The sequence below is a fragment of the Pristiophorus japonicus genome, chromosome 20 (genome assembly GCF_044704955.1).
Source record: "Pristiophorus japonicus isolate sPriJap1 chromosome 20, sPriJap1.hap1, whole genome shotgun sequence".
Taxonomy (NCBI): Eukaryota; Metazoa; Chordata; class Chondrichthyes; family Pristiophoridae; genus Pristiophorus; species Pristiophorus japonicus.
The window spans coordinates 76,921,325-76,932,686 of NC_091996.1; the positions used below are offsets into that span (position 1 = coordinate 76,921,325).

The 11,362-nt window shown below is 53.6% G+C and overlaps 1 pseudogene; it reads left to right on the plus strand.

The window, feature by feature from the left end:
• LOC139232779 (zinc finger protein 850-like) overlaps positions 1–10,223 on the plus strand; it is a 115,298-nt pseudogene extending 105,075 nt beyond the window's left edge.
• The last annotated feature ends 1,139 nt before the right edge of the window (positions 10,224–11,362 follow it).

The window sequence follows — 11,362 nt, forward strand, 5'->3', positions numbered from 1 at the left end:
ATTGTGGGGTGAGTGTAGCTCTTGACCCCGTGTTTTTTTGTAATTAATCTGAATGGTGGCAGGGCAGCGGGTGGCGCAGGAGGTGCCGTGGAAGCGGTTGCCACCTGCGCATATGTCTTCGCTGGCCCTGCCACCGGCGTGGATGGGGTCACCATCACAGGGTCCCTTTAAGGGCTACACCCACCCCAAAGTCACAGGCCTTAATGGTCTTAATTGGCCTCTTATAGTAAGACTGAGCAGAGGAGCTCTTAACGAGGCACACCTCTCCCCTAGTTGGCAATTGGGGAGGGGCCTTGCTCCCTCTGCTCAGTTGTCTCAATTGTTTTTTCTCAATTAATTTGGGAGAAAAAGGGCTCTCAGAGAGAGAGGGGAGAAACAGAGAGTAACATAGAAAGAGAGAGGGGGGTGGGAAGGGGGGGGAACTGCGAGGGCAGGTCTCCCCTCGCAGCTGTGGGTGGGTGCAATCCCCAGATGGCAAAACACAAAATAGTCTTTGGGGTGGTCTTCGGGTGAGGGGAGAAGATGTCTTCACCTGGGGCAGCTTGAGCCACCAGGCACACACTCCTAACGATGTTTAAAGAGGTGGTAAATAAAATCTTCAGCCTGGTAGCTCCAGCTATCCCAGGCTAGGCAATTGGGGGGGGTTCAATTGTGTGTGGGGCCTAGTTGTAAGCAAGGCCCCCACACACACTTCCACACACACACACCCCCCGCGATGTTCCGGCTCTCAGTGGTCTTCTTTCCTCCCCCCACCGATACAGCAAAGTCTTTACGGGGAAATGCACCAACACCCACCTGTAGAATGTTGTAGATTCTCCCTCCTTCCACACAGGTTGTTGTTTTTTCCCCCTCTCTCCAACTCTCTGTAGTTGTAATAAATGTTAAATTGTTTCTGTGCTCCTCCTCTCCCTCTGGATGTTGAATGGGTAGCAAGCTAGCCCTTTCCTCCTCTTCCTGGGCTGGTCTCAGGGCTCTCCAGGCCTTCCAAACAGGAGCTAAGGTTGGTAGCTCCTCTCCTCACTGCAGCTCAGCTCCAACTGTGCAGGACACGCCTCCACTGCTTGTGCATGAAAAATTTTTTAAGAAAAAATATTTTCCCCGTGCCCCCTATAAAAGGGAAGGGGACACTAAAACCACCGGCAATTAAAACAAATTAAACTTTAAAACGTAAAATCAAATTAAAATTTGGTTGCCGGGCGTGATGATGCACTCCAGTCCCTCCGGTGCCCACCACTCGCGGAAGGCCGCGAGCGTACCGGTGGACACCGCGTGCTCCATCTCCAAGGACACCCTGGACCGGATGTAAGAGCGGAAGAGAGGCAGGCAGTCAGGTTGAACGACCCCCTCGACCGCCCGCTGCCTGGACCGGCTGATGGCACCCTTGGCCGTGCCCAGGAGCAGTCCTACGAGGAGGCCTTCGGACCTACCCGCTCCCCTCCGCACAGGGTGCCCAAAGATCAGGAGAGTGGGACTGAAGTGCAGCCAGAATTTCAGGAGCAGCCCCTTCAAATAATGGAACAGGGGCTGCAACCTCGTGCACTCAATAAAAACATGGAACACGGACTCCCCCTTGTGCCTGAAACTCTTTTTGGAGTTTATCTGCAAAAACAAAAAACATTAAACCGTGCCACCCTACCTGGGTGACACACCAGACATTTACAAGGCCCTTTTTTTTTTTCCCCTTTTTTTTGTTTTTTTTTATGTTTTTCTTTTTTTGGATTTTTTTTTTTGGGCACTAAAATCACAATTTTCCCCAGTGCCCCCTATAAAAGGGAAGGGGGACACTAAAAGCACCGGCAATGAAAACAAATTAAACTTAAAAACGTAAAATCAAATTAAAATTTGGTTGCCGGGCGTGATGATGCACTCCAGTCCCTCCGGTGCCCACCTCTCGCGGAAGGCCGCGAGCGTACCGGTGGACACCGCATGCTCCATCTCCAAGGACACCCTGGACCGGATGTAAGAGCGGAAGAGAGGCAGGCAGTCAGGTTGAACGACCCCCTCGACCGCCCGCTGCCTGGACCGGCTGATAGCACCCTTGGCCGTGCCCAGGAGCAGTCCTACGAGGAGGCCTTCGGACCTACCCGCTCCCCTCCGCACAGGCTGCCCAAAGATCAGGAGAGTGGGACTGAAGTGCAGCCAGAATTTCAGGAGCAGCTCCTTCAAATAATGGAACATGGGCTGCAACCTTGTGCACTCAATAAAAACATGGAACACGGACTCCTCCAGACCGCAGAAATTGCAGGCGGCCTGGGAGTCCGTGAACCGGCTTAAACATTTATTGCACAGCACTGCTCCGTGCACCACCCTCCAGGCCGAGTCCCCGATGAATAGTGGGAGGACCCCTGCGTAGAGTGCCCTCCATCGGGGACCCCCGCCTCCTCCGGACGGCAAGATGGTACGCCATGGCGTGTCCGGACGGCCGGCGAGGATGGCAAAGTTGAGAGTGTGCAGGAGCAGCCCGTACAGGAAACCCCTCCGCGCGGAACTGAAAGGCACGGAGGGGATTTCCCCGAGGCGGCTCAAGTTGTGAGTCGCCGGCCCCCGAGGGAGGTTCCGGGGTTTGGCGCCGATGAGGAATTCCGTCCGGACGGGGGTCAGTTCGGACGGGATCTCCCCACGTGCTTGAGCCTCCTCGATGCACCTAACGGAGTCAGGGCCCAGAGCTGTTTTTAGCGACTCGATGGCATCGGCCGCGTGGCGGACGTTGGCAGAATTTAGGCGCCGTGCCAGCGTGTCTGGCGCCATCCAGCCCGCTCCTCCGCCATCGAGCAGGTCCCTGACCCTGGTCACCTCACCAGCCACAGCCCTCTCTTCCGACCGCCACATGAAACCTCGGCCGTGGAGGTACGGATTCCCGAGCAGCGGCTCCTGCAGGACAGCCGCCACTCCAGCCAGCGGAGAGCTGCGCCTGGTGGAGACTTTGTTCCAGACCCTGATGAGTTCCTTGTAAAAGACAGGCAGCTCCCGGAGGGCGGTCCTGACACCCCCCAAATTCACAAACAGGAGCTGCGTGTCATAGTTGAGGTCGCGCTGCTGGCGGAAGAAATACCTCGCCAGAGCACACCACCTAGGAGGGGGCTCGACGTAAAGGTATCTCTGCAGGGTCTGAAGACGGAAAGTCGCAAGCTGGGCGCTGACGCACACCAACGACTGACCGCCCTCCTCAAGCGGGAGACTCAAGACCGCAGCAGAGACCCAGTGCTTCCTGTTGTTCCAGAAGAAGTCCACCAGCTTCTTCTGTATCTTGGCGACAAACGCAGGGGGAGGGGTCAAAGTGACCAGCCGGTACCACAACATTGCGGCCACCAGCTGGTTTATGACTAGCGCTCGACCCCTGTAGGACAGCACTCGGAGCAGTCCTGTTCAGCGCCCTAGGTGAGCGGCGACCTTGGCCTCCAGCTCCTGCCAGTTCGCCGGCCAGGCTCCCTCGTCAGGGCTAAGGTAGACTCCCAGATAGAGGAGATGGGTCGTGCTCCAGGCAAAAGGCCTGAGCTCCTCCGGCAGGGAGTCCACCCGCCACTGACCCACCAGGAGTCCGGAACATTTCTCCCAGTTGATCCTGGCGGAGGACGCGACCGAGTAAATCTCCTGGCACTCACGCATCCTCCGCAGGTCAGCGGGATCCTCTACCGCGAGGAGCACGTCATCGGCGTAAGCCGAGAGGACGACCTCCACGCCCGGCCCTTGCAGAGCCAGTCCCGTCAACCTCGTCCGCAAGAGGCGCAGGAAAGGCTCCACACAAACGGCGTATAACTGGCCGGACATGGGGCATCCCTGGCGCACCCCTCTCCTAAAGCGAAGGGGCGCCGTCAAGGACCCGTTAACCTTAATCAGACACTCTGCGGCGGCGTACAAAAGTCGGATCCGGGTGACGAAATGCATCCCGAACCCGAAAGCGCGCAGAGTTCCGAGCAGATAGTCGTGATCCACCCTGTCGAACGCCTTCTCTTGGTCGAGGGATAGGAAGGCGACCGACAGACCAGCCTCCTGGGAACAATGGATGAGGTCCCGGACCAGATGGATGTTATCGTGGATTGTCCGGCCCGAGACCGTGTAGGACTGGTCGGGGTGGATCATGTGGTCCAGCACGGCACCAAGGCGAGCAGACATCGCCCTGGCGAAGATTTTGTAGTCCGTGCTGAGGAGGGAGACCGGGCGCCAGTTCTTAAGGAGGCGGAGATCGCCCTTATTAGGCAGCAGGACGATGACTGCCCTGCGCCAAGAGAGGGGCATCTCCCCGGTCGCCAGACTTTCCCCCAGGACCCGCGCGTAGTCGCTCCCCAGGACGTCCCAGAACGCCCTGTGGAACTCCACGGTCAGCCCGTCCAGCCCCGGGGATTTTCCCCTCGAGAGCCGGGCGAGGGCACCGGTCAGCTCCGCCAGGCTTAACGGAGCTTCCAGATTTTCGGCGCCCTCCGGGCTGACCTTCGGCAGGTCCTCCCACAAAACTCTACACGCTTCCTCGCTGGACGGATCCGGAGAGAACAGAGCCCCGTAATATTCATGGGCCCTGTTGTTGACGCCCTCCGGATCCGAGACGAGAGAGCCGTCGTCGGCCAGCAGCGTCAAGAGCTGCTTACGGACACTCTGCCTTTTTTCCAGCGAGTAGAAGAAGGGGGAGCCGCGGTCCAGATCCCGCAGGAACCGGATCCGCGACCTCACGAACGCGCCTCGGGACCCGACGAGCTGCAGGTCCTTCAGCGCGGCCTTCTTCGCTTCGTACACCGTCCGCAGGGCCGGGTCCTGGACGACTTGACCGAGACGGGCTTCCAGGTCGAGCACCTCTTTTTCTAGGCGCCCGACTCTGGCCGCCCGCCTCTTGGTCGATCCCCTCGCGTAGTCTTGACAGAAGACGCGGACGTGAGCCTTGCCCACGTCCCACCATAGCCTCAAGGAGGGGAAGACCCCCTGCTTCCTTCTCCAGTCGGACCAGAATCGACGGAACGAGTCCTGGAACCGCACGTCCTCCAGCAGCCGGTTGTTAAAGTGCCAGTACGCGGACCCCGTCCTCGCGCGGAGCGAAGCGAGCTCCGCCCACACCAGGTGGTGGTCCGAACACGGCACCGGCCGCATGGAGGCCGCCGGGACACAGGAAACGTACGTCCGAGACACGTAAAGGCGGTCGACTCTAGACCATCCTACTCCAGGCCTCACCCAAGTAAAGGCGCTGGAGTCGGGGTGGAGATTTCGCCAGACGTCCACCAAGTCGAAGGACCCGACCAGGTCCCTCAACTTCTCCATCGCCGTCATGCACTGCGGGGCACCGGAGCGGTCCCTCGCCTCGAGGGTGCAGTTAAAATTGTCAAATCTACGGTGTGCCCCTCTGCCGCCGTTGATGTTGAGGCTGGCTATGGTTATCTTCATGGCAAAAGCATAGTGCAACCTCTACCTTAACCTATTGTGGGGGAGGGAGCAGAGTCTTTTGTTGAACTCTGCTCCCTCCGCAGCCCAGCGAGGAGTCCCTCGAGCTCGCGCAGCTCAAGGTGTTGCTCCTTTGTCAAGGGCCCGCCCGCGGCCAAGGTTTTAACGGCGGCGCGGACGGACCCCTTGATCAGCTCTGGCTCGGACCATTTTTCCAGGGCCAGTCGGGCTTGGTTGCAGTGACCCCGGCTCTGGGCCAAAAAGTCCCGGAGTTCCTTTGCAGGAATGAGGATGGTCTCGGCGGCGGCCGCGAGCAGATCCACCGCCTCGCTGGCGGTGGTCTCTAGATTTTCTCCCGCGTCCCCCACCGAGTCCCCGTCCTCCTCCGGGAGGTGGCCGCCAGCAGCCGGCCCATCGACCGCACAAGGTACGGCAAATGAACCGGCCGCTCCAACCGGCCCTGGCACTGCCCCGATCCAACCCCCAGGATCGTCGGCAGAGGAGTCCCCACTGGGCTCTTTTAAAAATGGTGCTGGGTCGGGAAGCGACAGCGGAAGGGGTTCCTCCTCCACCCCAGGAGCTGGGGAACACGGAGAGACCCGGTTTAGGAAGTTCTCCAGGTCCACCAAGTCCTCCTTTTTTAACTAGAGGCGTTACATTTGTGGTTTTCCAATCTGCTGGGACTGCCCCAGAATGCAGGGAATGTTGGTAGATTACAACCAATGCATCCACTATCTCTACAGCTACTTTTCTTAAGAACCTCTCGTCCAGGGGACTTGCCTGCCTTCTGCCCCATTATTTTACCGAGTACTGTTTCATTAGTGATCGTGATTGTATTACGTTCCTCCCTCCCTATAGCCGCTTGATTATCCACTTCGGTATTCTCTCAGTGACCGAGTGTTTTTCTGTAATTAAACTAATCTCGAACTGTTTCTGTCCAATATTAACTCCTGCACGGTCCCAGCAAACATTTTTAGGCAGAGACAGACAGCTTTTTGAGCGATAATGGAGTAAAGGGTTATGGGGAGCGGGCAGGGAAGTGGAGCTGAGCCCATGATGAGATCAGCCATGATCTTATTGAATGAGAGAGTAGGCCCGAGGGGTCAAATGGCCTACTCCTGCTCCTATTTCTGATCTTATGATAACTGAACCCAGCCAGAGTCAGCACCCTCTGGAATTGAGCGAGAGGGAGGGATGTCAGTGAGTTTAGAACTGAACCCAACCAGAGTCAGTACATTCAGGGGAGGGGAACCAGTGAGTGTAGAACTGAACCCAGCCAGAGCCAGTACCTTCAGGGGAGGGGAACCAGTGAGTGTAGAACTGAACCCAGCCAGAGTCAGCACTTCAGGGGAGGGGAACCAGTGAGTGTAGAACTGAAACCAGCCAGAGCCAGTACCTTCAGGGGAGGGGAACCAGTGAGTGTAGAACTGAACCCAGCCAGAGTCAGCATCTTCAGGGGAGGGGAACCAGTGAGTGTAGAACTGAACCCAGCCAGAGTTGGTGATGATAATTGGGAGCATAGGACAAGCTGCCTTCAGACGTGTGACATGTTTGAATTTCAGGAAAGGGACGGGGACGAGTGTATGGGGTGAGGATTTACAGCTTTGGAGGAACAAGAGAGGAAAGAATGTAATATACAATCTAAAATTGTCGGTTGTGAATTAATGTCCTTTACTTGCAGTAATAATTTTTGTAAACTCCTTTTCCAGGGTATTCGAAGGGCAGGATTTTCAGTCAGGAAACTCAAACCAAACATCGCGTCAAGATCTGACGGAATCACTTGATTCATCAGGACCTGAATATCATCGGCCTTTGAAAGTGGAAGGAGAAATGTTTGTCTGTTCTGTCTTTGGGAAAAGATTTCAAACATCAGTGTGACTGGAAAAGCACCGAGACACACACAACCGAGTGAGAGTGTTCCAGTGCACTGCCTGTGGAAAGAGCTTTAACCAGTGACACAGCCTGAAAAAATATCGCATGATTGACAGCGGGGAGAAACCGTACACGTGTTGTGTGTGTGGACGAGGCTTCAACTGATCGTCCAACCTGGAGAGACACAAGGACACCCGCACCATGGAGAAACCGTGGAAATGTGGGGACTATGGGAAGAAATTTAATTACCCGTCTGAGCTGGAAGTTCATCGGCGCACTCACACTGGGGAGAGAACATTCACCTGCTCTGAGTGTGGGAAGGGATTCACTCGGTCATCCGACCTGCTGACACACCAGCGAGTTCACACTGGGGAGAGGCCATTCACCTGCTCTCAGTGTGGGAAGGGATTCATTACCTCATCCACCCTGGTGACACACCAGCGAGTTCACACTGGGGAGAGGCCGTTCACCTGCTCCGACTGTGGGAAGCGATTCACTCAGTCATCCACTCTGCTGATACACCAGCGAATTCACACTGGGGAGAGGCCATTCACCTGCTCTCAGTGTGGAAAGGGATTCACTCTGTCATCCACCCTGCTGACACACCAGCGAGTTCACACTGGGGAGAGGCCATTCACCTGCTCTCAGTGTGGGAAGGGATTCAATACCTCATCCCACCTGCTGATACACCATCGAGCTCACACTGGGGAGAGACCGTTCACCTGCTCCGTGTGTGGGAAGGGATTCACTCAGTCATCCACCCTGCTGACACACCAGCGAGTTCACACTGGAGAGAGGCCATTCATCTGCTCTGAGTGTGGGAAGGGATTCACTACCTCATCTGACCTTCTGAGACACCAGCGAGTTCACAGTGGGGAGAAGCCATTCACCTGCTCTGAGTGTGGGAAGGGATTCACTACCTCATCCCACCTGCTGAGGCACCAGCGAGTTCACACTGGGGAGTGACCATTCACCTGCTCTCAGTGTGGGAAGGGATTCACTCAGTCATCCACCCTGCTGAGGACCAGCGAGTTCACAAGTGACTGCAGGGGTTGGTTTCTGCTGTTGTCCCAGACTGAATCATGTCCATTCTGACAGTTGGGCTTTCTTTCTGCTGATATTGATTCCCCCTGTAACTGGGCTGGAGTTTAATATTCTGGATATTTGACAAATTAATCAACAGGAAAATGCTCAGATTAAAAATAACGCTGATTGTGATTGCATCTCTAATTCACTCTTTAGAAAACATAAGAAATAGGAGCAGGAGTAGGCCATTAGCCACTCGAACCTGCTATGCCATTTAATAAAATCACTTCGCTGCCCACTCCCCATAACCCTTCACTCCATTATCGTTCAAAAATCTGTCTATCCCCACCTTAAATATACTCAGTGACCCAGCCTCCACAGCTCTCTGGGCGGAGAATTCCAATGATTTACTCCTCTGAGAGTAGAAATTTCTCCTCATCTCAGTTCTAAATCCCATATTCTTAAACTATGCCCCCTAGTTCTAGATTCTGTACAAGTGGAAACATGCTCTCTGCATCCACCTTGTCGAGTCCCCTCACTATTATATGTTTCAGTATGATCACCTCTCATTCTTCTAAACTCCAATGAGTATAGGACCAACCTGCTCAACCAATCCCCATAAGTCAACCCCTTCATCTCAGGAATCAAACTAGTGAAGTTTCTCTGAACTGTCTCCAATGCAAGCATATCCCTCCTGAAATAAGGAGATAAACTGTACCTAGTACTCCAGGTGTGGTCTCACCAATACCCTGTACAGTTGTAGCAGGACTTCTCTGCTTTTATACTCCACATCCCCCTTGCAATAATGGCCAACATTTCTATTGGCTTCATAATTACTTGCTGTAACTGCATGCTAACTTTTTGTGTTGCACACACAAGGACAACCTGGTCCCTCTGTACCGCAGCATTTTGTAATACCTCTCCATTTAAATAATAAATTGTACTTTTATTTTTCCTGCCAATGTGGATAACCTCACACTTTCCCACATTATACTCAATCTGCCAAATATTAACCCACTCACTTAGCCTATCTACATCTATTTGCAGATTCTTTGTGTCCTCCTCCAATTTGCTTTCCTATCATCTTTGTATCATCAGCAAACTTGGTTACATTACACTCTGTCCCTTCATCCAAGTCATTAATATAGTTGTAAATAGTTGAGGCCGATCCCTGCGACACCCCACTGGTCACCGTTTGCCAACCGGAAAATGATCCATTTATCTGTCTTCTGTTAGTTAGCCCACCCTCTATCCATGCTAATATATTAACTCCAAACCCGTGAACTTTAATCTTGAGCAGTAACCTTTTATATGGCACCTTATTAAAAGCCTTCTGGCAATCCAAATACACCACCTCAACTGGTTCCCCCTTAGCCACCCTGCTCATTACATCCTCAAAGAACTCCAGCAAATTTGTCAAACATGATTTCTCTTTCCTAAAACCATGCTGACTGCTTGTCTGTATTATGCTTTTGCAAATGCCTTGCTACTGTTTCCTTAACAATGGACTCCAGCTTTTCCCCAAAAACAGATGTTAGGCTAACTCGTCTATAGTTTCCTGTTTTTTGTCTCCCTCATTTTTTAAATAGCGGTGTTAAATTTGTGGTTTTCCAAACTGCTGGGACTCCTCCACAATCCAGGGAGTTTTGGCAGATTTCAACCAATGCATCCACTATCTCTGCAGCCACTTCTTTTATGACTCTAGTATGCAGGCCATCAGTTCCAGGGGAACTTCTCCACCTTTGGTCCAGGGGATTTGTCCACCTTTAGTCCCATTATTTTACCGCTTAATTTTTCTTTAGTGTCAGTGATAGTTTTAAGTTCCCCCTTCCCTATAGCCCCTTGATTATCTATTATTGGGATGTCTTTAGTATCTTCTACATTTAATATTGATACAAAATATCAGAAGGGTTTTCAAATACTGAAAGCTGCAACAAATGGAGTTAAAGTTTGTTAAGCAATTGACAATAAAATGAATTGAATCTGCAGGTTGGTTTTGGATTTCTCTGGGATGGAGCCAGACATGATGTGCCTTGAAATACCGCCGGTGTCCAGTAGATGACGCTGTCCCTCCAATTAATTCAGACTGTTGGAGCGTGACTGCCCCCTGGAGCAGGAGGAATGAGGGCAGATCCGGGTCAGACACTGAACATACTGCACCCCACAGGGACAACACACACTGCCCCCTCCCTGGGGCAGATCCAGGTCAGACACTGAACATACTGCACCCCACAGGGACATCACACACTGCCCTCTCCCTGGGGCAACTCAGATCAGACATTGCACCCCACAGGGACATCACACACTGCCCCCTCCCTGGGGCAGGTCAGGGTCAGACACTGAACATACTGCACCCCACAGGGACATCACACACTGCCCCCTCCCTGGGATTTCAAACATCAGTGTGACTGGAAAAGCACCGAGACACACACAACCGAGTGAGAGTGTTCCAGTGCACTGCCTGTGGAAAGAGCTTTAACCAGTGACACAGCCTGAAAAAATATCGCATGATTGACAGCGGGGAGAAACCGTACACGTGTTGTGTGTGTGGACGAGGCTTCAACTGATCGTCCAACCTGGAGAGACACAAGGACACCCGCACCATGGAGAAACCGTGGAAATGTGGGGACTATGGGAAGAAATTTAATTACCCGTCTGAGCTGGAAGTTCATCGGCGCACTCACACTGGGGAGAGAACATTCACCTGCTCTGAGTGTGGGAAGGGATTCACTCGGTCATCCGACCTGCTGACACACCAGCGAGTTCACACTGGGGAGAGGCCATTCACCTGCTCTCAGTGTGGGAAGGGATTCATTACCTCATCCACCCTGGTGACACACCAGCGAGTTCACACTGGGGAGAGGCCGTTCACCTGCTCCGACTGTGGGAAGCGATTCACTCAGTCATCCACTCTGCTGATACACCAGCGAATTCACACTGGGGAGAGGCCATTCACCTGCTCTCAGTGTGTGGGAAGGGATTCACTCAGTCATCCACCCTGCTGACACACCAGCGAGTTCACACTGGAGAGAGGCCATTCATCTGCTCTGAGTGTGGGAAGGGATTCACTACCTCATCTGACCTTCTGAGACACCAGCGA